Source organism: Lepidochelys olivacea (assembly GCF_965140295.1).
Source record: "Lepidochelys olivacea isolate rLepOli2 genome assembly, chromosome: 7".
Lineage (NCBI taxonomy): Eukaryota > Metazoa > Chordata > Testudines > Cheloniidae > Lepidochelys > Lepidochelys olivacea.
This window is the reverse complement of record NC_140417.1, coordinates 14542657-14567727: the sequence shown is the minus strand read 5'-3', so window position 1 is coordinate 14567727 and position 25071 is coordinate 14542657. Positions and strand designations below refer to the sequence as shown.

Below are 25071 nucleotides of genomic sequence, written 5' to 3'. Positions count from 1 at the left end.
TTCTGTGGCAATAAAGCTAGCTATATTATTAGTTGTGAATAATATTTGTTGTGAGCTTAGCCCATTTCTCTTTTCACAGATTATTCATTAGCTGATTCCCCCCAATTTCTATCCATGTATTAACTTTTAAAAATAGCTGCTTAATAATTTGTCAGTGGTGCTTGCACTCACAACTCTCTCTACACAACTCAAAAGATTGCTCTAGAGGAGATAGAATAAAATGAAGAATAGTAAAGTAGATGGTGAAAGTGAGATAACTGTTGATATGATCAAGGCAACTGGAGATACTGGAGTAGAGTGTCTTCACAGATTATTATATGTTTACTGGGATCAACCCTGATGACTGGAGAATGGGGTTGATGGTGCCTCTCTTGAACAGTAAGTGTGATCCAAATGATTTTAACACCTATTGGGGCATCACCCTGTTAAGTCAGCCTCTCAAAGTCCTTGAGAAGTTTTGGAGGCAAGATTGAGGTGCAAGATGGAGGAAAATTTAGGAGATGAGCAACATAGCTTTAGGAAGGGAAAGAGTACTATAGATACAATATATGCAATGAGACAGAAGTTTGAAAGCATGATAAATGGAGGCCATAACTGCTATGTAGCAGTTATTGATCTCAAGAAAGCATATCACTTGGTTCTGCAGCAATTGGTGTTTGGAGCAGTGAGCTGGATGGGAGGGGGCCTGCAAGAATTGGAGATGATAGAGGGTCAAGAGCTAAGGTGTAACAATATGTGGAATTTCAGAGTTTTGAGATAACCATGGAACTGAGACAAGGCAGTGTGCTGAATCCGCTTCTTTTCATCCTGGCTATGGACTTAATTAGTAGGAGAAACAAGCCCGTGGAGACACAGAGGAAAATAATGTCTGCTGATGAGCTGTCCCTTTTGGATGACAGCAAAGAGGAATTGGTAAATACAGTATCAGAATGGGCATTGGTGTTTGAAGATTATGATTTGAAAGTAAACACAAGGAAAACTGATGTTATTCAGTTAGGGAAGATAGACAAACCTGCTAGCTGATGTTTGAGGAAAGAAGCTGAATCATAAGAAAGAATCTGTGCATTTCTGAAGTACATTCAGTACCATTAGAGAGAGATCTGGAGAACCTTAAAAGAAGAACCAAATGTGCATGGGCAGTAGTGAAAAAGGTGGCAGGCAATTAAGTAACAAAGTGAAAGGAAAAGCATATGCTGCATGTGTTTGTGCCTGCCTGCTCTATGGTTTGGAAATGGTGGATCTTGCAGAGATGAACGAAGAAGACACAGGGAAAAACAACATAATGAGGAATATGCTAGGTAAGTGAAGGGTAGACAGAGCATGCATGGAAGAAATCAGGGCGCATGGAAGATCAACTTGGGAATCTGAGTGATAGGCTGGAGAGTGAATGTTTGAATTGGGTGGGACGTGATATAAATGGGAGAAGAATGACCAGCAAAGAAAGCATGGGACAAAGAAGACAGCAAGAAACAATGTGGAAGACTGAGGATACACTGGACAGACACTGTCAAGAGAAATTTGAAGAGAAAAGGGGTGGAACTCCAAAACCTTTGAAAACATGACAGGGACTGAAAGGAGTGGCAAAGAACTATGGGCACCTGTGACCCTAGGTAAATGGAAAAAGGAGTCAAGAAGTGAAGGGAAGTGATCTGCTTAATAATTTAGAGGAACCAAATTTAAGACCATCAATTTATTCACTTATTCTTCACTTTGACTATTTGCTATGCACTAACCATGCTGTATGATTGGTCACTAAGCCACATTCCAGGTTTCTGCCCCCTAATAGGATGACAAATTAAAATAACACATTTTCAGAAGAATAATTACTTGTGCTAAAGTTTATACAACTTTCAGGATGTGTGAATATTTTCACAGATACTCAGCGGCCATCTGACTATTTGCAACAACAAATAATAAGAACCCACAACAGCAGTAGAGAAAATATACTACTTTTAGCCTAAAAAAATCCAGGAATCACCTTTTTGTACTACCGTATTTGACCAGTTCTATGTAAAAGGATATGATGTGGTCCTCAATAAGTAAAACATCAGAAGATTTTTGGTGACTGATACAAGGTGTATTCCAATAGGAATGTAGCACTTATGCAACATATTTAAAAATAATTGCTACCTCTTTATGGACTTGCCTCATACCTGAGGGTTTCAGGAGGCAAAACAGGGAATTAAATAATTAGGAAATTTGGAATGTACTTTAAAGGAATTAAAATTGCAAGATGAAGGCTTATGTGATGGGAAACATTTATAATAAAGATCTATATAAATATCATAGGCCCAAGTCCTGCAAACACTTATTATGCACATACTTAAATTTACCCCCAAGTAGTCCCTTTGACTTCAGCGGGACTAATCATGTGTGTATCATAAGTTCGCAGTAATAAGTGATAGAAGAGATGCTATACCATAATATATGCATATTATATATATATTATGCACACACAAATGCACACACACACATTTTCCTTACAATGTGTTCCTGCATTTAAACCTATCTTTTCCCACTTGCAATAATTTGAATACACAGATTAATTATATTTTCATTAAGGAACTAAGACTGTGTAAGAACTTCGGTATTACATGAATTCTGGTCAATAATCAGTTTGACCCATTCCTTATCTCTGCTTTTCTATATCTCTAAAATGGTTAAATATTTGACAGTTGTTCAATAATTGACCTAGCTTATCTCCTACAAACAGGTTGCTATCCTAGTTGCTATAGCAACTATAAACATTAATGATTATTACCCCAACATCCCATTGGGGATTTTGACACAGTCTTAACTTAAAAGTTCCCTCAGGGAGAAAAATCACCAGTCGCCTCCATCTATGACAGAATGGAAAATATTACGAGACTGAAAGTCCTCTGTATTGTATTTATTACTGCTAAATTCACAAACCTATTGCAGAAACTTCTCATGGGTAGCAGATTTTTTTCCCTGCCAGCCTAGCATGCAGGCAGATAGGTCTTGGGAGTAAACTGTATGGATAAGAACTGCATGGGCACTGTCACAGTTCAGGGCAATTGCACCATTCAGTGGCCCAACAAGGGAACCTACCCTCAGGCTTCTAGGTCCCCATCTGTTGCCTCTCTTGGGTGGAGACCTGCAACCCTCTCTCTTCTGACTGGGGTATTCCCAGGCTGCACAGGTCCCTGACTTCTCTGTGTATTTCCCATCACAGCCAGGTTGCCCAAGGACAACGGCTTGCTTTTTCTTTAGAGACAGATACCAAGTGTAAGGGCTACAGATATGTACCCACACAGGCTTCCTATGCAAGCATACTTTATTCTTAAGGTAAAAGCATCACAGAGAAAATGTATTAAAACAATAAAAGAACCTGCATGCATGCTAATAAGCTTACCAGAGTTAAACCAAACTCTAACATGGATTCTGACAGGATAAGTCCTCCAACCCTGCACCTTAGGAGTGTCCTTGTGGTTACCAGTTCATCACAGCTTCAGCTCAGAACAAGCACGCTCATAACTAAGGCTGAGATTTTTTCACCGTTATTTTTAGTAAAAGTCACAAACAGGTGATGGGCAATAAACAAAAATTCATGGAGCACGTGACTTGTCCGTTACTTTATTAAAAATAACCAGGGGCAGGGCTAGGTAGGGGGAGGAATGGAGTCCCATACCGGGGGAGACTGACAGGCTGAGCCCCGGGCTATGGCAGGGGGCAAAGCTCCAACTCCAGTGGCCGCAGCAGGGGTCACAGCCATGGGTGACACACAGCCCTTGCTCCAGTGCTGGCCCAGCTGCGGGACAGAGGTACATGCCCGACTGCAGCCGCAGCCACAGTGTGGGGAGAGGGGAGGCACATGGCCCTGGGAAGCCGCATGGGGGGCATGTGACCCCAGCTGCAGCCTCTGGTGAAAGCCACGGGGCTGGGGCGCGTGGACCCTGCCAAGCCCGGGAAGCTGCATTCCTGATTCCAGCCAGCCCCAGTTGCAGGGCAGGGGCGCACAGTCCCGCCTCCTCCTCCTGAAGCCCTAGAAGTCATGGAGCTCCGGCAAAGTCATGGAATCCGTGACTGCCATGACCTCTGTGACTAAATCATGGCCTTATTCATAATCTGTTCACTTCATTCTTTATACAGTTCAGGGGTCTTTAATCTGGAGTTTTCAGAAGAGGTAATTAGTACACAATGGGTCTCTCTCTTCCAAAAGTTGGTTTCTGGGGGGAGAACTTGCATTTCCCTCCCCCAAAAATACTTCCTTAGAAGTCCACCTCATACATATTGTTCCAAAAAAGACTTCTGAAGTTCCTACTACCAGCCAGAGATAGAATTAATCTTGTCTTCCTGCTAAAGCAATTCTATACAATCTCACAGTAGTACATAAACATTTGTATTTCTAATACAATGAACTCCAAAGATGTTAAATTTAATTTATCAAAGTTTAACTTAATTCCATAAGGTTTATTCAGGATAACACAGGATATTGTCAGTCTGTTACAGGTACGCTGACCTAACAAACCAGAAATTGCCTCCAGAACCTGTATCTTCTGGGAACATTGTCTCAGCCCCAATTAATCTAACTCTCTGGGTTTTCAACTTAATTTCTTTACTTAATTTCTGGGGCCAACTGGAGGGGAGAGGGTCAGTGGCCCAGAAGATAAGTAATTCTATAGCTGTGAAAAACCTGGTTGGTAATTTCAATTAGCAAACGTTTTTTCCAGTGTCAATTCACAATTCACAAAGTGGACACCACTACATTTTTTGGTCTGACTCTGGGTCATAACCATGAATTGTCTCAGATTCACTCAGAATTTGTTTGCTTGAAGTTTGTTTGAAAAATCAACCCAATGTTGTAAAAAAAAGATTTCGGAAACATTTGATGATCCAGTCCCAATGTTTGGATTGTTATAAAATTTAAAAAAAAATGAATTTTCCCTGGTTGCCAGTTTCATTACACACATATTTTGCAGGTCTAGTTTAAGCTAGGCTCAGTTTGCTCCTGGCACTAGACCAATGGGTCTCCCCTAAAGTGGAGATATAACTATTAATACTGTCCAAAACCCTACTCTGTTGAGGAGGGGACTGTATCTGGTTGGAACAGAGACCCCAAAGTTGGGAGAGGATGGGACAGGCCCAGTCAGCAGATGTACTCTGTAGAGCGGTCTGTGGAATTTAAAGCTGATCTCCTTTAACAGAACTTCTGGGGGTAGGTATCCCTCGAGCCAAACCCCACATAGCGTGGCTACTACAATGGGCACAAGTGTTGCAAATTGCACCCCTTGTGTCTTTCCGTATGAAGCTGTCTCTTAATGTTAAAATAATGATTTCAGGCAAACTTTACTGCATGGGGACTGTACAGTGTCATACAGTGTCACACAGCTTCATCCAGTCATGGCCACAAAACCAGCACAGGGCATTCATGAGTGGATCAAACCCCCTATATTAGCAATTACATTCTATGTGAAAATACTTGCTCTTCTATTCAAGCCAAGATGGTTTCACAGCACTTCCTATTGAACTATACATGGGGCCATATGGTTCTCTCTGGTTTTGATCTGCACTTCCTCATTCATTTTAGTCAGGAAATTTTCCTTAAAAGAATAATAGCATGATATGGTCCACAGAGTGGCATAGAAAGAAACCACTCAGCCAAGCAGAGATAAGGTGTCTCAATGGTAGATCTTGTCAGTAGTAAATAGGAAGAGGAGAGAACAAGAATAAAGATAGGACAGACTAAATGATTAGGAGGACCAGACCGTGGCTGCTAATTACCTGTGGCCTTAAGTCAAAAGAGAGTCCAGATGCCTCAAGTTAGTTATGTACTTAAATGATACTAAAATTGATTTTTAACTCTAGAATATATTTGTCCTTTACATAATTCAACCATTACTTATATTTCCCAAGTTATTATGTGTACTATATAAACTATAAATAATATCACTTTAAAGAGTGATTCACAGATTTAATCAGTCAGTTTGTTTTCTATTTAAAGTCATGGAGAGTTAGCTTAAAGCCCTACTTTTGTATGCTTGCTCGAGCTGAGCCTGATCTAAAGGCCCCGTGCTTGTTTTAAAACATATTTCAATGTGACCTAGCTAATCCTTTAATACCACGCTTTCACTACCTTTGATCAGCCTCTTATTGTAGCTATAAGAGATTAGATCAAACCTTTAAAAGAAAGTTGGTTGTGGAGAATTTTCTTACTGAAGTGTATTAATATCAATTCTAAGGCTGAAATATTTAGCAAAACAGTATGAGAGAGATGTCCTTTTTAGGAAATATCAGACTACCAAAAATATTTGATATCTGTATAGATATTATTATTGCATTACATTTTTGATGCTACTGTAACGTGCATGCTAAAATAACATTATATCGATGAGCTGGATTTAATTGCTGTAAGTAAAGTTACATTTATACTTTACTAAGACACATTGTTTTCTGAAAAAACTCTGCATTTGGGGGTTAAAACTTTATTTATTTTTAAGCTGGGCAGTTTCTCTGTTTTCTTTTTAAAAAATCATGGAAATTATCCCATGTTCATACAATATTAAGGTTACACATTTACACACAGAGGGAATGTAAAAGTTTGGGTTTTCACAGTGCCATGACCTTGCTCATGATTTTGTTTTTTAATTGAGGTCAGATTTTGCCTTCGTCTTATTCCACATGGATTAACACACTACCTCTATGTGCATAAACGACTGTGCTGTCAGAGCCACTGTGCTGTCAGAGCCGTTAACTTAAATGGGACTCTACAGGAGCAAGCAGATCTAATTGCAAGATTGGAGATGCACCAGTGTAGTGTTTTGCATATATAATATGTGGGTACATGTACACAGACAACTGTCCCACTCATGTGCTTTGTGTTCTGTAAGGACTGCTTCTGAGGACTTGAAGGTTGCTCACAGTCTCTGCCCTTTTTTGACATCTCTGTGGGAGACTGCCAAGCAAAGTTCAAATTATTATGGGAGGAGGTGTGTGGTTGTGATGTGACCAAAAGTACACTAGTAACTGGACTCAGGTCTCTAATGTATTGTATATAGACCACAAAATGGTCATAACATAACTTACTGCGTCTATTTACTCAGTGGTGAAAGGTTTCAGCCATTAGTCACCTCCCTTCAATATTCATTTAGTATAGACCCCAGTTTAGCAAGGTAGTTAAGCACATGCCCAACTTTCAGAATATTTATTTGTTTGTTTTTAAACGCTGTCATGAGCCATCACCAAAAAAGAATTAAAAAAATCCATTAATGTCTTGTTCCTTATTATTTCAATATCGTCCAGGGTCTTTACCTGGGAGATGAATCACTTATGTTTTAGTTTTTGTGAATGCAGCATGAGTTACGTATGCCAGATGTCTTTTCCCTTGCTGTCTATCTTGTGACAGTCCAACAGCCCAACTGGCATATAAGGGAAAATAGTAAGTGTTCGGTAGCAAACTTGCTGTTTTCAAAGATTTAGTCAGTTATTAACAAGGAAAGTCACTGGGTTGTTAATGCACATGTGTCAGAGTTTCAAACTTGAATACAGATCCCTGGGGAAGCTGCACTGACAGATGTGCTGAAGACAAAACTGCAAGTAGGCAGTCAGTCAGCAGGAGATCATTAGTCTGCATGAAGAGTTGCAGCTCCTAAGTGACTGAAGGGTAAAAATCTACAAGAATCATGCATAAATTATACATAGCAGGGTTACACTACCAAAACATCATATATATTAAACCTGCAGAGGTATAGGGCAGCTGTAAGAGGAAACTGTAAGCAAATGTATTCCCTCCTTTCATAAACAGAAATTTTTAAATCCTCAGATGGTATAAATCTGTGTAGCTCCATTGAAGTCAAAGGTGCTACTCAATTACACCAACTGGCTCCAAACATCTGAGCTAAATTCTACTCTCAGTTATGGCCCACTTCTGCAACTCCAGCTCACAAAAGTTGACCCCACTGAAATCAGAATTACTTACTTTGGTAAGGGTTGTAAGATCGTACAGTTAAAGAAGTGTAAATCCAAAGTAAACTGTATTTACACCAGTGTAAACAAAAGTAGAGTTTTACAATTTCTTAGAATTCCCAATTAAAACAAAACAACAACAAAACAATCTTAACTGTAACGTTGTTAGAATTGAACAGGTGATAGACCAGTAAAATGCTAAAGGACACATATGTGATGGGACATTTAAAAAAGAAGTTCCAAAACCAAAAAAAAATTAATCTATTTCCCTCCCATCTTTAAAAAAATTAATAAACATGTAAACACACTGAATGAGCAGTTTTAAAACAAGGATTATGGAGGATTAATTTTAATCTCATCCATGTCTATCTCCTGAGAAGCTTTTTACTTCTTGATCTTAATAATTTAAACAGGCTGCATATAAAACATAAATGATGGACCATATACTTTAAATGGAAGTTACAACTTTCAACCCATCTAATTTAAATTAGAGTAGAGTTTTTTATGAGTGATTTTAAGTTTCAAGAAACCTGTCTGGCAGATCAGGACACTTCTTCAACATGCTGAATCAGAGAGAATATAGAATTATGCTCGATGGTACGGTTTCCTAACCCTGTAATGTCATATTTCATTCAGCAATGGCCTTCTTTTTCTGTAATTTTTTTAAACTGATTTTCATAAAGGAACAGACAATGAAAAGTACAAAAAGGTAAATGATTTATAGCTTGTATTTGTTTCCAAATACTGTCCTGATGCAAATGCTGCAGGACTGTCCAGCAATGGATTCTTGATTCTGACTCATTGTTTACAGGCTAATCTGTAATACTAGTATCTAATGAGATAACTTACATTAATTTTGTTCTGTTGATAAATGATTGCACCTGGTACACGGGATTTCAACCACTGGCTTCAATGCAGCTACATTCATTCACAGCAGCTGAGGATTTGGCCCAAAAATTCATATTGAAGCATGCAGGATTTGGAGCAGCAATTTTTGGGTTCTCTGCCTGCAATATGTCACTTGATGGCTTTCAGAGCCAAATATGTTTTCCCCAGACTAGAGAGCACTTTTTTGTATTAGTTATTTGTATTGTCATAGCACCTAGGAATCTCAGTCATGGACCAGGACTCTATTGTATTGGGTGCAGTCTTTAATATTGTAACTATTTTTGATCCATGCGGTTGGACAAAATGTAGGATCTTGTGGGTTGTTTCCGTTAGGGGGGGAAATCCATGATGGATCAAATCATGTTTCATTACAAAGAATGAACACAAAATCCTGTTTCCCTAAACACAGTTGGAACATGAGGAGACAGGTTTTTTGCTCACAGTTTTAAGCCCCTTTCCAGCCTGCACTTAGCCCAAAGTTCTTTCTCTTAGCTTTTTCTCAGGGTCATGGTACCAATTCTTCTGCATCCGTGTCTGATGCTTCCTTGGTGTCGTCTCGGTCTCCTTCAGTGGTCTTTCTGGTTGCATCTTCTCTCTCATTCTCTCTCTCTCTCACCCCCCCCCCCAACAAATGATTACCAGTGAAAAACCTCTACCAACATAGCTCTGCCTCTGACCAGCTCAGCATGACTTGTTTTGGGCAGCGTCTTCTACTGTTTTGGCTATCTATTGTATAAAAGAGCCTGACCGTTTTCTTACATTTATTCTGAATGAAGGTTAGGGTTTTGCCCACCCGCTTCCAGGAAGTGTAACCCAGAATGACAATATTAAACATATGGGTGTGGGAGTGCTAGTTCAATAAGGAGTGTGTGTGTGTGTGTGCAAAGTGGTCCTCTTGTCACAAGATAGCTGATTTGTCCCCACGTAGATCTCTGAAATAGGCCACACTGCCATTTGGCTAGGATTTGTTTAGCTATTTCAACCCCAGTTCTGTTCTGTCTTCCCTCACTGCATCTTTCATGCACCTCAGTAAACACATGTCTCAATGGCACAGATGGAAGTTCACCTTTTGAGATCCTAAATGTTTCAAGGCAGCAGCTCTCTCATTAGTGCTAATTCAAGCAGTTTTAGTGATAGTTGCTTTCCCCCCCAGGCACCAAGGAATGATCACATTTTCATTCCAATCTCCTCCACAGTCAACAATGGATTTTTCACAGATTCAGCAGTTAAACCAGCTAATCAAGTCTCTCCATTAATTTGACCGAATAGAACACTGTGATTTTTCAGGATAACTTTTAATATTAAACTCAGGTAATTGATGCAGGCTGCTTTGGTTTTGTCTGTTTTAAATTGGCCCATTCTAATGACTTTGCTCATTGCAAAGTCCCTTTTTGGACATATACAGATTTTTTCCTGCAGAAAAAATTCCTTTTCAAAAACTTTTGTTAGGGGAGATGAGAGCCACAAAAATAGAAAATGTATGGACATCCTGTGATCCTCTCTATGTAAACAAAGGAAATAAGCAGAATTCTGATCCCAACTGACATAAAAAAGTAGCACTTTTCCAAATACAGCATCCCACTCCTCCATGAGAGCTAGAAATAACATGGTAGGAATCCCAGGTCAGGTCACAGCGAACCATGGCTGGACCTATTCTTCCAAGCTCTTCTCCATGTTCCCTGCATGAGGGTTTCAGAGAAAGGAGGATAAATTAATGCCACTCTGAGTACACTTAAACAATCTCTCATTTCCCCGTGGACACTGACTGGCATGTTTGATCTTCCATATTGACTAGAGGGGCTATTTCCTCACTCTACTTCTTACTTCCTTGGCCCATTCTCTTTGACTACCTTGGGTTTTTTGGGCCACACATTATATTAAGATTCCATTTATAAATGGTTAACAAAGGGTTAACAATGACGACGAGATGTTACAGACATCAGCAGCATATGAACAGATGGTTATAAACGTCATCAGAACAAGGTGTTACAAATGGTTATTAGCCATTGTTATAAACAACTTTTTGATCGTTCGGACTCTAACATTTGTTGAGACGGCTATTAATAATTTATAAACCCTTTATAAATGGCATCTTGTGTGACCATTGTTTTTGGTGGATGGGGGAGAGGTAATGAATGGTAGGCAAATATTTGGTGCCAGAGTGTTATACCCAGAATTTGTCCCAGGGACAAAGGGCTAGATTGTGATACCCCTTCTTATTTTGAGTGGTACCTTACCCTTGTCTGCAGGGAGTCCAACTGAACAGTCCTGCTCAACTTTCCTGCTTTCCTCCCCCGCCCTACTTCCTCCTCAGCAGAGTTGGGTAAGCGAGGGAGAACTCTGGGACATGATCCATGCAGAGATGATTGCACAGGCAAAAAATAATTCATTTCACACAACAGTTCATCATCCTCATGATTACAACCAAAAAATGGTGCCCTGGGCGAAATTGTATTTTGGCACCCTTTCTTTGAGTCAAGTACAGATACACAGTATGGTCACACACCTGAATTTACTGGAGAAGCTTTAAGTTACAGTCGGGACTGTGTGTACCCTTCAGCAGAGACCATTGCACGGGCACCCCGGCAAGAACATCAGGCTGGCGACCGTGTGAAGCACTGGAGGGATGGCAGGGCTGCGAGGGACGAACTGAAGCCTAGCACAGCACGCACCTGGCACAGGATCTGTTTCCCTGAGCTGCCATAAACCTGCCCAGGAGCCCTGCTACTTCTGTTCCTCAGTGCTGCCCAACTTCAGACACTGCTGTGTGCCCCCAGGAGCGCTTACCACTAGCCTGGGCACACCTCATCCTCCCCTGATCCACGGGCTTTTGGGAGCGAGTGAGCAGCTACCCTGGCAGGCAGGCTGTGTTTAGGGTGACCAGATTCCCAATTTAATAGAGACAGTCCTGATATTCGGGGGATTTCTTTTATAGGCACTTATTACACCCCACCTCTGTCCCAATTTTTCACACTTGCTATCTGTTCACCCTAGCTGTGCCAGACAGCCTGGGGTGAGTGCAGGAGACACAGGGTGGAAGTAGCTCTCCCCCGGGTGCTCTCCTCACCCCCCAGTCCAGTGCAGACCGGCACATGGCCAGTCCTGGCCCCATCCTGCCCTGAAAGGTGCTCCCCCAGGCCTGCTGGGGCTCCCACAGCTCAACCCTGGGACAGACCGTTCCCAACCACAAGTTGTAACAACGCCCCTCACAACTTCAGCTCCTCCCCTATCTGGGAGCTGTCCCAGCCTACTCACTCCCTCTGCCAAGCAGGACCTTGTGTGGGCCAACAAAGCCATCCACAAGTGGGGAGTGGAACCTGGCCAGTGGGCACTTGCCTCTTGCCCTGCCCGTGTGCCAGCATCCTCTTGACCACGGCTCCCCCCTGACCATGGTGCCCTGGGCAGTCACCCACGTCGCCCACTTGTAAGGCCGGCTCTGTGTGTTTCCCCAACCAATGACACCCTGTGCTGAGGACTTTTCTGCAGAACTTTGTTGCTGTAATTCACAGTGTATTTTGAAAACAGGGCTGGCAGCTGCACTTCACTACCTACCATATAGCATGAAAGGTTGAGATTGAGATGAAATCAAAATTGCCATCTCTTCTGTCAAACGCTAAAATTTAGTTAGTTCTACTTGATTAAGCTGTGCAACAGAACCAAAAGTTCTCTCAGCTATTGAAAAAGTCAGGAGAGAACAAAAAAAGAGAGAACCTTTAGCAGCTCATCCATTATGTGAAAAAGATGTGAAAATAATTCCCTGTCAACATATCAGCTCAAAGGCACAGAGCTTACAAATGCAATTCCATCAGAAGTAATGTTCTGAGATAGTTAAGAGTTCTTTGAACAGGTTGATCTTTAATAACTCCCTTCCCCTTGGGAAGATGGAAATATGCAAGTGGATCTTCGTAACATGTATGCATACAATAATTCCGAAGAACAAGGTGTCAACTCATTTTCCTTTAAATCTTGTTTTTCCAAATAAAGCCCTACTAATCAACCCAATGTTTTAAAATTCGGTACCTAAAGCTTGGCTCCTAAATGGAAAATAAGTGACTAGATACGAATGTATGAGCTTCATTTCCAGCATACGGAACTGAACACATGAGTGCATATTTCTATTTTAATTAGTAAAACGTACCTCTTTTATAGTTCTAACAGAACAAAGTGGAAGAAAAATAGCTGAATTCTCATAGAATCATAGAATATCAGGGTTGGAAGGGACCCCAGAAGGTCATCTAGTCCAACCCCCTGCTCGAAGCAGGACCAATTCCCAGTTAAATCATCCCAGCCAGGGCTTTGTCAAGCCTGACCTTAAAAACCTCTAAGGAAGGAGATTCTACCACCTCCCTAGGTAACGCATTCCAGTGTTTCACCACCCTCATAGTGAAAAAGTTTTTCCTAATATCCAATCTAAGCCTCCCCCACTGCAACTTGAGACCATTACTCCTCGTTCTGTCAATGTTCAGACAACACCGATCAATCTATGAAATGATCAGGTTTAGCTCAGGGTTGTGTTGCACGGAAATTCCTGTGAGATTCTGGATACAAATTTAGAATGATCTTTTTAAAGTCTCTTTGATGGGTAAATACTATAGCATTTAACTGAAAATACTACGCCAGATCCTCTTGTTGGTGTAAATCTGTATAACTCCACTGAAGCTGTTTGATAATCTGGTATAATTTCTAAAGAAATGATGGGAGGGAAAGGATAGTTCAGTGCTTAGGGTGTACTGAACCTGGGTTCAATTCCCAGCTCGGCCACAGACTTCCTGTGTGATGCTGCCCAAGTTACTTAATTGCTCTGTGCCTCAGTTCTCCATGTATAAAATGGGCAAAACAACACTCCTGAACCTAAGCTGGGTGTTGTGAGGCTAAATCCTTTAAATATTGTGAGGTGCTATGGCCATGGGAAACCACATAAATAAAACAGAGAGAGAACATATAAACCAATCTATGGAATTTGCTATTGAATTCTACAGCTGGATTAAAGTAATATTTATAACATCTTAAAAGTCTCATCTTTATTATTTTATAGGATGTTCCCACAAGTGTTGGGAATAGGCCTATGTGGCTCCTCCTGTCAAGAGGCATGGAGGTGAGCAAATGAAACAAAAATGGGGAAGAAAAGCCCTAAAGGCAAAAGAGGGGGAGAATGACTCATTGTGGCTGAGCCACAGTCTCCTCAAAAGCCTGTAGTGGGAGCTCCCTACACACTGTTTGAGGCAGGGACTCTCTTTGTTCTGTGTTTGTACAGCGTCTAGCACAATGAGATGCTGATCTGCAACTGGGTCTATGAGGTGCTACCGCAATACAAATAATTATAGGTGGGGTTCTACTTTCAATTATAAACTCCTGTTTTCCGTTGCTTATAATTTTACCAGACTTGAATTATTTGGGCTGAAACTTTCCATGCCAATTGTCTACCTTGGGCTGACTCTTTCTGGAAAATTTCAGCCCAAAGAGTACTGCTGTTTATGAGAATGAGGCTAGGGAAAATAATGTTTTCAATATTAAAAATAAAAAAACCACGGCTATCCTTTCTTTGAAAAGCTCTAGTACCCCCATACTTTGCAGCAGCCACATGAAATCTGTCATGTGGGTGGCCTTTGTGCCACAGATGTGCTGCTTGCCATCCTCATGAAAATCTGTCCAGATCTGGTAAAGTTATAAGCCTTTGAAAAAAAATCACAATTCGCACATGCTCAGTAGAGACTTTCTAGAACCTAACAGCTAAAAGCTTTGAAGTTGCAATCCTCACTGAGCCTGCTCCATCCCCTCACAGCTCCTGTGTGTGACCAGACTGTGTACACACCATTCTCAGAGAGTGACTGATCATGCTGTATCCCCTCAGGTTTCCTGCACATGACTGGACAGCACATGCACCGTATTCACAGAATGACTGAGGCATGCTCCAGCCCAGGGATATGGGGATGGAGCCAGCCTTCCTCCATAACAGCTGTTCTGGGCCGGGATGCGGCTGGGCACAAGGACTGAGAGCAGGAAGCCTGTCTCTCCTGTGTCTTCAGTAAATTCCTTCTGATACCTAGGTAGCATGGAGAAAGAAACCATCTGCTTCAAATTCAGGGGGAGGCAAGAGACAGATCTAGGCTCTTGTGGGGGAGGACTGGGATAGTGGATTGGAACAAGGAGCCTGGGACTGGAGGGTTGCATGGTGCAGAGACTGAGAAACCAGGGAATGCAATGGGGTAGGGGAGAAACTGAGATCAGATGAAAAAACAGGTGGGGATGGGTCTGGGAGCCAGTGTGGTGTGGAGAAGGAGGGATAATAGATCTGCCAAGGAGCCAGGAGATACAAGGGGAGAATAGGCACTGGCTGGGCATAGCCTGGGGTAAGGAACTGAGAGTGGCGAGGACACAAATTGGATGAGAAACCTGGGGAGGGAGACTGGGACTGGGAACTAGTGGGCATGGGGAATGTGGGGCAGGGGGGATGGGAAATTGGAGGGAAACAGAGACACATCAGGGAGTAGGGAAGAGAAATGGGACTGGCTGGGCAAGGATACTGGGAGTGGTTGTTTGGGGAAGAGTGGGATGGGAGGTGTGCAGGGGTAAGACTAGGATTTTCTGGGCAAGGAGACAGGGACTGGGATCAGAAGCCTGAGGAGTGAAGACTGGGCCTGGGTAGGCAAGGAGAATAGGAATGTGATGAGGAGCTAGTGGTCGGGTAGAGACAAGGCTGGGATAGGGAAATGTTAGGGGGAATAGGGCAGAAGGGCCAAGCTTGTGGGCAATGGTCAGAAGCATAGGCGCCTACCCTGGGGTGCTCCAGGGCTCAACCACCCACAGAAAAAAAATAGGGGTGGGGCCACCCATCAACTGTTCAGCTGTGCCACAGATCAGCTGTTGGGCGGCTGATGGAAGGATGAAGAGCAGCGAGGGGCCTCAGGGTAGGTGGGAAGAGGCAGAGCAAGGGTGGAGTCTCTTGGGAGGGGCCAGAGTGGGGGCAGGAAGAGGCAGAGCAAGGGTGGGGCCTCAGGGCGGAGTGGGGGTGGAGCACCCACAGGGAAAAATAAAAGTCAATGCCTGTGGTCAGAAGAGTCTATGCCCACTAGAATGCACACATTTCCAGAGTCTTGAATTGCACCCTCCTCTGTCAGCAGATATTTGTGAAACCCACTGGCAAAATGTCCCATCTCCCTCTAGAGCTGGCCTACATGGAGAATAACTACCTACTACTGCTATCAGTTATTTCATTAGTTTAAGTGGCAGAGGTCGGTGTGGCAGATCTAAAGACTTCACCCCTGCTAATGATCTATGTGGGTATCAATATGATGCCACACGATATAATTTCTGGTTTTTCAGTTTGCTTTTTTTAAGAGGCACAAAATCACACACAAAACCCCATGTTAAAAGATTATTAGGGTTGCAAAGTCAAGCACTCTGAAGTTAGGAACTGCCAGAATTAAAGTTGGCCGTGCAACCTTACTTTGGCCCCTTTATGGGTATAGATTAATTTGATCTCATACTGTGTATTTGTGCAGCAACACTGCCCCATTCAGTGCACAGAACAGACAGTCCATATTTTGTTCTCTCCATGTTGCTCAATGCATGGCCTCTGCCTTATTTACGTCACATTATTCAAGCCCAGCTCTGAAGACAGAACTATTAATTTCCTCATGGGCTTTCCTGTGGTGCTCATCACTATAGAATATGAGTGCTTCACGCACAATAATGAAAATTATTTTCATACTCCCACCGTACAGATTAGGGATGTAAATATCGGTTAAAAATGTTAACCGACTAAATGATTTAAATTACATCGTTTAACCAGTTAACCATTAACTGAGGTCACTCAGGTGGGGCGGCGCGGGGTGGCAGAGGCTGGAGTCCCACTGGCCTGGCTGGGGCTGGGGCCTGGCTGGGGTCCCAATGTGGGCTGCGATGGTCCCACGCAGCTGGGGATGGGGTCCCGCCTGCCCAGCCCACCGTGGCTGGGGCCGCTCCAGCATGGCCTGGTACGGTTGGAGCTGGGGCCATCCCAGCCTGCCCGGCCCATTGAGGCTGGGATCCTGCAAGAGCCCACCTGGCCCACCGCGGCCGGGGGTCTCACCCCAGCTCACCTGCTGCAGCCGGGGCTGCCCCAGCTTACTGCAGCTGGGGTCCCGCTGCGCAGCCCGTCCGGCCCGCCAGCCCGCCCGTGGTGGCTGGGTCCATGCCAGCCCACCTGCAGCTGGGGTCCTGTCGAGGCTAGGATTCCTCTGGTCCGCTGGCCCAACACAGTTCTGGCTGACCACCAGGGTAAACGGTTAAGATCCGGTTAATGGTAAACCTAATGTTTATTGGTTAACTGGTTAACCGATTAAACTTTTATATCCTTAGTACAGATGGTGAATGGAGGCACAGAGAGAGAAAGGTAAAAAGTATTCACTAATTTTGGGTGCCCAATTTGATACATGTAGGACCTGATTTTGCAGAGTACTTTGGATTATATAGCACTATTTAAACTCACAGCAGAGTTCCCGCTGAGTTCAGTTGCAGTTGTCAGCACTCCTGCAAATCACGCCCAAGGTCTGAAGTCAGGCATTCAGAATATGAGGACCATACAACTAGTGATCACCCCTAAAAAGACCAGTTTAAGTAACTTGACTGGTATCTCACAGGAACTCTATGGAAAAGGCAGGGACAGAACCCAGTTCTCCAGGGCATCATTCAACTGCCTCAGCCATGCAACTGTCTTTTCTCTTTCTGCAGTATCCTGCCTCATTCACTAAACACCTTCCAACTTCTCAAACGAATAATGTAGGGGTCCTCCAGACAACAGCCCCCTTCACTACACAGCATTCAGCAATCCTGTATAGGAAATGAGGCTGGGATCCTGTGGAAAAAAGTTGTATATGATCATGTAATTAAAGACAGTATCATAATGCATGCAGATGAGGGGGTGAATTAAAGTTGCACAGGCAACCTTAATTCTGGCATTTCCTAATTTTTGAGTGCTTGACTTTGCAACCTTCATAATTTTTAATATAGTTCTTTTGCATGTAATAAATAACAACAGCAGCAGCAGCAGCTAACTCTTCTCTGTCAGGACTCAATGATGGGAGGAACATATCAAGGGCACACAATAATTACTTTCTCTGACAGGATTTGCAGATGGCAGGAACACTGATGGCAAAATCAACCAGAACTGATGCTTTGATATGTATTTAAATTCCACACTGTCCTCTCCTCATGGAGATGAAGAATAGCACAGATACAGGTGGGGCAGGCAATGCAGATCTGATTCTTGCAGTGCTTTGATTCCAGAAAGAAGGGAGTCACCCCAAAACAGAACAGGTCAGAGAAGCAGGTGGCGGAATTTACACTCCCCCATGGGTCATTGATGTTGGCAAGCTGCCTGACCCATCTTCCTATGTGCACTGCCCCTGAAAGGAGATCATACATCAAGAACACCAAAAGGACAACCTCATGAACTTTCCTGGGCCCTCCATCCCACTCCTGTGGGTTTTACTACAAGAGTGTGTCCTGTGTCCCTGCAGTTATTACATTCTACAGGCTGCAAGAGTTACAAAAAGAGGCTGTTAGTGTTCAGTGCAATTGAAGCCGGCTCAAATTTAAACAGTTCAATGTCACTGTTTAATCTATAGTCTCATAATGAAATGGCAGAGATATTGTTAGCAAGTATTCAAAAATTAAATTACTATTTGTATAGTAGGTAATGCAGCGCTCAGCAACAACATACATCTGGTAAATGTGACAGTTAAATGTCCCAATTTCCATAAATGCACAGAATAAAGTACCAGTGTATTAGCACTGATTCGACATGAATTAGTGAAAAGATATTAAATATGGAGATTTGTACTGGAATTCATTTAAAGGGAAAGGATCCCTCAAATATTTCCAAGGGGGTCTCATCCCCTATGGAGTGTGCTTATCTTCAGAGGGTATTGATCTAGCAGTACTTTGAAAATGAAAAGCACTATAAGTACTATTTTTGCTACCTCCAAATTATAGGGCTGATCCCAAGAAATGCTGAATATCCACAACCTGTCTCATCAAAAAAGCCACCCAAACATTTCCTAAAATGGCCATTGGTTTTTAATGTACTTAGCAGGAGATACTAGGATTTATTATTATTGACTAGTTAATTTGATGGTAGCACACAGAAGCTGCAATCAGAACTCAATGTTGTTAGGTGCTGTGAAAACAGAGGTAGATGTAGTCTTTTGTCTGAAGTGTTTACCATGTAAAATGATTGAAGTAGTTACTACAATCCTGCTCTTTCCTAGAGTGTATTCAACACTGTGACTCCCCTCCGGCGAATGGAAGTTACTGGAGCCATTGCCATTGTTAATGTCCATCTTTAAAAAACACTTTGTCAGCAATACCAGTGGATCTAGGTGTGGTGGTATGAATGAAGGAATTATTAGAAATGGACTTCTTAATGATGAGAGAACTGAGAAGTATTGGGAAGAAATACATACATGTGATAGGATAAATGGCTAAGGAACAAAGATGACGACTTGGGTAGCTTTTTATTATTCTTAGTTTTACTACTTCCCTATTTTATACTTGCTTAATAGGTATGAGTGAATAAATGGGGAAAGGGAAAAAAAGGGAACTTCTAAAAGACAGGGTCCTATAAATAAGGCAAGCCAATCTTCTGTGCCCATCTATGTAATGTTTCAAGAGCTGAACATCTGACAGTGCCAAATGTTTGATTTACATCCATTCCTGCCCTTATTCCTCAGCTCCAAATAGGTGTCTATTTCCAAATTTCCAGCACTCAGCCAGCATTTTAGCATTTCAGCATGTCGCATCATTATGCTGCTTAACACAATATAACACTATGATACACTGACCTGACAAAATGCTGACTCCCTGCTGAAAATGTATCCTAAGAAATACACATTTCTTTTTCAGCTGGAGGGAAAAAAGGACTGGATTCATTCAGTGAATTTCCAGCTTGTATTAAAATAAGAATTGTTGCAATGCATCTTGCACTGGAAAGTCCAAATGACTATGTATGAACTGTATTTGGTCCCCTTTAAGAAGCTGAAAATACTTGTTAAGCATTTGCCTCACATTAAGATAAATTACTGCTAGCATTTTAATCAGAGACAGCTGACTTTTTTTTTTTAGCATCTCTAAGGTAGAAAATGGCTCAAAGCTCAACTAGCACATGGAATCCAACATAATTTTGCTCTCAGCTACAATCCCTTTAAAAAACAGATATATCCCAAAGACCAAACTTCTGTTTACATACATGTAGCAAACTACAGCTGAAAGGAATGAGGGTAGGGGAGAAAGCAAAGAAGTAGAACCATTTGGGTTTCTTTTTTTAAAAGGATGAACCATTAATAGTTTTTCTTAACTATAAAACAAAGGGGAAAAAATTGTCCCGGTGCCATACATCTACTGCTTTCACCCTGTCTGATCTCCCAAGTGAAGGAGGGCTGGGCTGGGCCACTACATGGCTGAGTTTTCTCCAAGGAATAGCTGAGGATGTGCTAGTGATAATGATTCACTAGATGGTGCTATTCCATCTAAGTCACAGTGCTAAGGGGCACTGTGGTCTTTTTTATGATATGTAAAACCATTGTCCTGAGTAGAGGTAGTTGGGATTTTTTGGACAAAATGTTTTTTTGTCATTAAATGCCAATCTGTCAAAACCAAAGCTTTTTGGAGAGAGACTCACCTCAAAATAGGCAATAGGGCAGTGATTAAGGCACTTACCTTAGGAAGTCCAGATGCGACTCCCTATTTTGAATGAGGCAGAACAAGCACTTGAACCTAGGTCTCCCACTTCCTAACTACCGCACCATTGGCTATTCTGGGGTGTTTCTCTCTTGTGGGGTTTTTTTTTTTTGAGAAAAAATACAAAATGTCTAGAGTTAGATGTGAAAGGAAAACAAATGTTGACACCTCAAGATTTTTCATGAAACAGATTTCTTGTTTTCTGGCCAGCCCTAGTCCTCAGCAGGTAAATCAAAGGTCCATGGCACTATTTTCCAGGCTATGGCATTAAGCACAGTGTCCTAATCAAATTCCAAATCAGATAATTGTATTTTCTCTCTCTAAATTGCTCTTGTATTTTCAATTACATATAGTATTCTTCACGTCTTGCCTAAAACTGCTGTGTATTGCTGTAGTAAAGCATTAAACAATTGTTGTGTTATATCCCAGAGATGGTAGAACTACAGTGTTGGATGAAGTGATCTCTATAGTTTTAGTTTGTAAAAACTACTTTGGGATCCCTTGGGATGGAAGCTGCTATAATTTTTCACTAATAAAACATCCCTAGAAAGAGTATCCACCAGGAACATCAGATATTCTCATACTCATTTCTATCTCCCCACAGTTGGAAAAGGAGATATCTGCAGTAATTGTGCTGTAATCATTAATAGGTTTCCAATGTATATTGTGAGCAAGCTAGTTGGCTAACTAAAGTGCAATTGGGAAACAATGTGCAATTGGCAGCCTAAAAATTCTACCATTCCTTCAGGTTATTTCCTGCTGATCAGGATGAATTATATTAAATACAAATTAGGTCCTGTTAAAAAAAAAAAAGAAGATGACATTTTCTTCATGCAGGGCAAGTGAGATTACCAGGATCCAGATCAGAAGAGACTGGAATTACTTTGCCTTTCGTAACATTTCTTCTTATTGAAAGAGGTTTAGAACATCAGCTTCTGTACGCTGGCACAGGCCAATTGATGACAACGGAGCTGTGCCAATTTAAACTAACAGTGGATCTAGTAATAATACCTTCAGTCTTCTGCCTTGATGGGCACCAGAAGCGAGTGTCCTTATCTCACAGGCACCAAAACATGCCTTTCCTTACATGCTGTATATATTCAGACCCAAGTAATGGGAAATAACTTTATCAGCTCTTTAGAGTGTTACTGTCATCACTGAATACATTTACATTAGAAGGTCTTTGAGTCACTTACACACAACACATCCACCTGACAGTTCAATCTGGATCTCAGCCATTTTCTCTGCAAAATAGCAACAAAATTCCTCACTGCAAAAAAAAAATAAAAAACAAATAAAAAATAAAAAAACCCACCTCAGCACATAACCTGGAATTCCCCTCACCCTCCCATTGCTCACGCTAAATTAATTTACACATTTAATCTTCGTGGCAGAGGAGTTGGTATGGTATGCAATTCTCTGTAAGGGTGAGATGGGACTCATCGGGGTGGTATGGAAGGAGCATGGTTTGATTTTAAGGCAGCTGAATTAATTGATGGGTAGGAGAGAGTAATTGTGAATAGCATTATTTGTGTCTTATCTCTTGTTTATAAGTTTCCGCATTACCTGCCCCTAATGGGAAATGGCAGCCCCTTTACTTGGTGATGATATTGTCAGGGTAGGGGTGGGTGATAATTTGTGAGGGTTCATGATGTGAGGAGAGAGACTGGATGGTAGCGTTGGTTTTATGGGAGAGTGCGCATCGGGTATATGCAGGGAGAGTGGGCCAAATTCATCAATGTAGTTACACCATGGATGGATTTGGCACCAGTGCTTAACGTTATTTTATGTTACAAATAATAATAAAATTGTCAAGATTTTACATGCGCTCATGCATTACTTGAAACACAGGCCACAATTCTGACACTCAGTCCAGTAGCATTTTCAATCAAATTCCAGCCTATAGCAGTTTCCTAGGTAACCAATATACAGCCACAGAAACTAACTGCATAGAGCACACAGAAAGCACGGGGAGAGGAAGGAGGGAGGACAGAATGGGGTATAATCGGGGAAGATGGTGCCTTCAGACAGTAATATGCTGTTCTTATTTTTGGTATACAGTGCCTCGCTCTATGATGGTGAACTCATTATAAATAAATTGATAGAGGCATTTTCATACATACGTCTTGAAACTATCTGAAACTATTATATCTTTAAGAAGCCAATTTTAAGTATTAGAGTAATGTTTGTTCAGGATTTTTACAAAGCAATGGGTTCAAAGACTGACCAGTTACTGGTACGGTTATAATAGATGCGTAATTCTTATGAGTATCTCAGCAGATCTGTTTAAATCGCATTTCTCCAGACAAAAGCAGAGATTTGAATGCAGATCAAGTATCAGCCTCCTGCAAAGTTCAGCGCATCTTTGATTTCAGCATGGCAATCAACATGATCATAACACTAAAACAGTCCAGAAGAGAAAGAAACCCCATCAAAATAAACAAAACAAAAAACTCCTCCCAAGACTACAGCACCAAAATTGGGATGAAGGGGTTTCTGAGCACCTGGGAGGCTAGGGCTAAATAACAGTGACCAAAAGAGGAGCAAAACAATTTATGCCACATTGTCAAGAGCTAAATTCAAAGTAAACATAAGAACAGAAGAACGACCCTACTGGGTCAGACCAAAGGTCCATCTAGCCCAGTATCTTGTCTTTCGACAGTGGCCAATGCCTCAAGTGCCAAGTGCCTCATAGGGAATGAACAGAACAGGTAATCATCAAGTGATCTATCCCCTGTCATCCATTCCCTACTTCGGGGAGGGAGACAAGGTTTTTGTAGCTGGGGGGGAGAGAAAAGTTGAAGCAGTTGGTAGTGGGTGGCAGGTGATGGAGGCTTTGTGCATCTCGGAATATGAATTGGATAACAGGCTTGTGATATAGAAGTCAGCTCAGGGTACATTTTACTGAAAAGTTCCTACCGGACCCTTCAACCTCTTACACTTAGTTCTGACCTTTCAAATGCCAACCACTACAACCTCAGGGTCTTCTTCCTTGCAGAACCCTCCAGTAACAGCCCCTCTACCTTAAAATTGCAGGTTTCGTTGCATCTGTGTTGGGCCCCACATCTCTACTGAAAAGTTGGGTAAGCTGGTATGCATTGGGATCTGGGATCTCTATAAAACCTTAGGCACACTAGATTACATGAGCTGATAAGAGCCAATCCTTCCATTATATACTTGAGTACTTAGCAGTTAATAAATGCAGATACCCCAATGGGGCACAGTCCAGGTGCAGGTAGGTCCCAAATTTAACCTTTAAGGTAGGAACAAAGTGCCTTAGATTGCAGATGTAACAACCATGTCCCTGTAATGGGTACTTCCATGGAGATTCCAGAAGTTGTAATCTGATGATAATATTATACACTGAAGGAGAGGCATAATGCCTAAAAAAATGAAGGCGAAAGGTGTCCTAGTTACAGAAACTAGATAGATGGTTATCCTTGTCATGGCATTCCCCCTCTCCCATACAGTGACAGCATTGAATGTACCTTTGGTGAAGAAAATCTTCAGAGCGCCCAACAAGTTAAAATGCAGAACAATGTCATTGGTGCAAAAAATATTTACTCTTCTCAATAGAGGTCAGTGGGATTTCTGCCTGGGGTTTATCCTGATTCAAAAGGTTTGGTCAAGGCTTACAGATGATATTCAGAATTAAAATCTCTCTTGATTTGTGAGCAGTAGCAGATCACACAGGTCATTAAAGTATCAGACCCAGGGGCCTTCCAAACTATTTTTTTTTTAATTTTGTTTCTTTCAAGTGTCAGTCTAGGTGGGCACTGTGAAGCCCAGGGGCCAAAGGAGGCTGGCAGACTTGTCAAGCTTTCCTGACAGCTGGGCAAAAGCAAATGGGCTCAGTAAATACTTGCCTCATTGTGTCTGAGCAGTAAAAACACCACAGTGGCAAATGGTTTGCTAGGCAACTTTTAGCTGATGAGTGAGGACTCAAATGGCACATAGATTTAAAAACAAGATTACAATTTAAAAAAAAAGAGAGAGAGAGAGAGAGAAATTACCTGAAAATTTATATGTGGATTACTGGAAATACCACTTGGGTGTATACCCAGCCAAAATAGCTAGTTGTTGATCATAGTGATTAGTGACAATACACTGAAGTTGTGTGACACACTTCATTGACTATTGGGCACACAATGCATTGCCTGCAATCAAGTCCAATACCAAATCAATTGATATAATAGACAACTAACTAATTATCTTTCCAATGCTTGATTTGTGAGAATTGCAACACAGAAACACACATGTATAAACACCCAGCCAACCAAGATAGTTTTGGCACCACTCGTTACATATCTACCTAGGATATAACCAGAGATCTTTATAAAAATTTAGTTGAAAATGATTGCTTTGAATTTTCTAAACTTTTTTTTATCACCCCCTTTTAAAGCAACGTTGTAGTAAAGTAATTGCTATAGTCTTCATAGTTTATAAAATCCATTTAGAAACTTGATTTTTTTGGGACCATCTACCACTTTCTTGGCCACGGAGAAAACACTGAGTTTTTATTGAAATGTCCCTGTTAAC

The 25071-nt window shown here is 41.8% G+C and overlaps 1 protein-coding gene across 7 annotated transcripts in view; it reads right to left on the bottom strand.

The window, feature by feature from the left end:
* LOC311523328 (contactin-4) overlaps positions 1–25071 on the bottom strand; it is a 648631-nt gene that overhangs the window by 148189 nt on the left and 475371 nt on the right. The window lies entirely within an intron of this gene.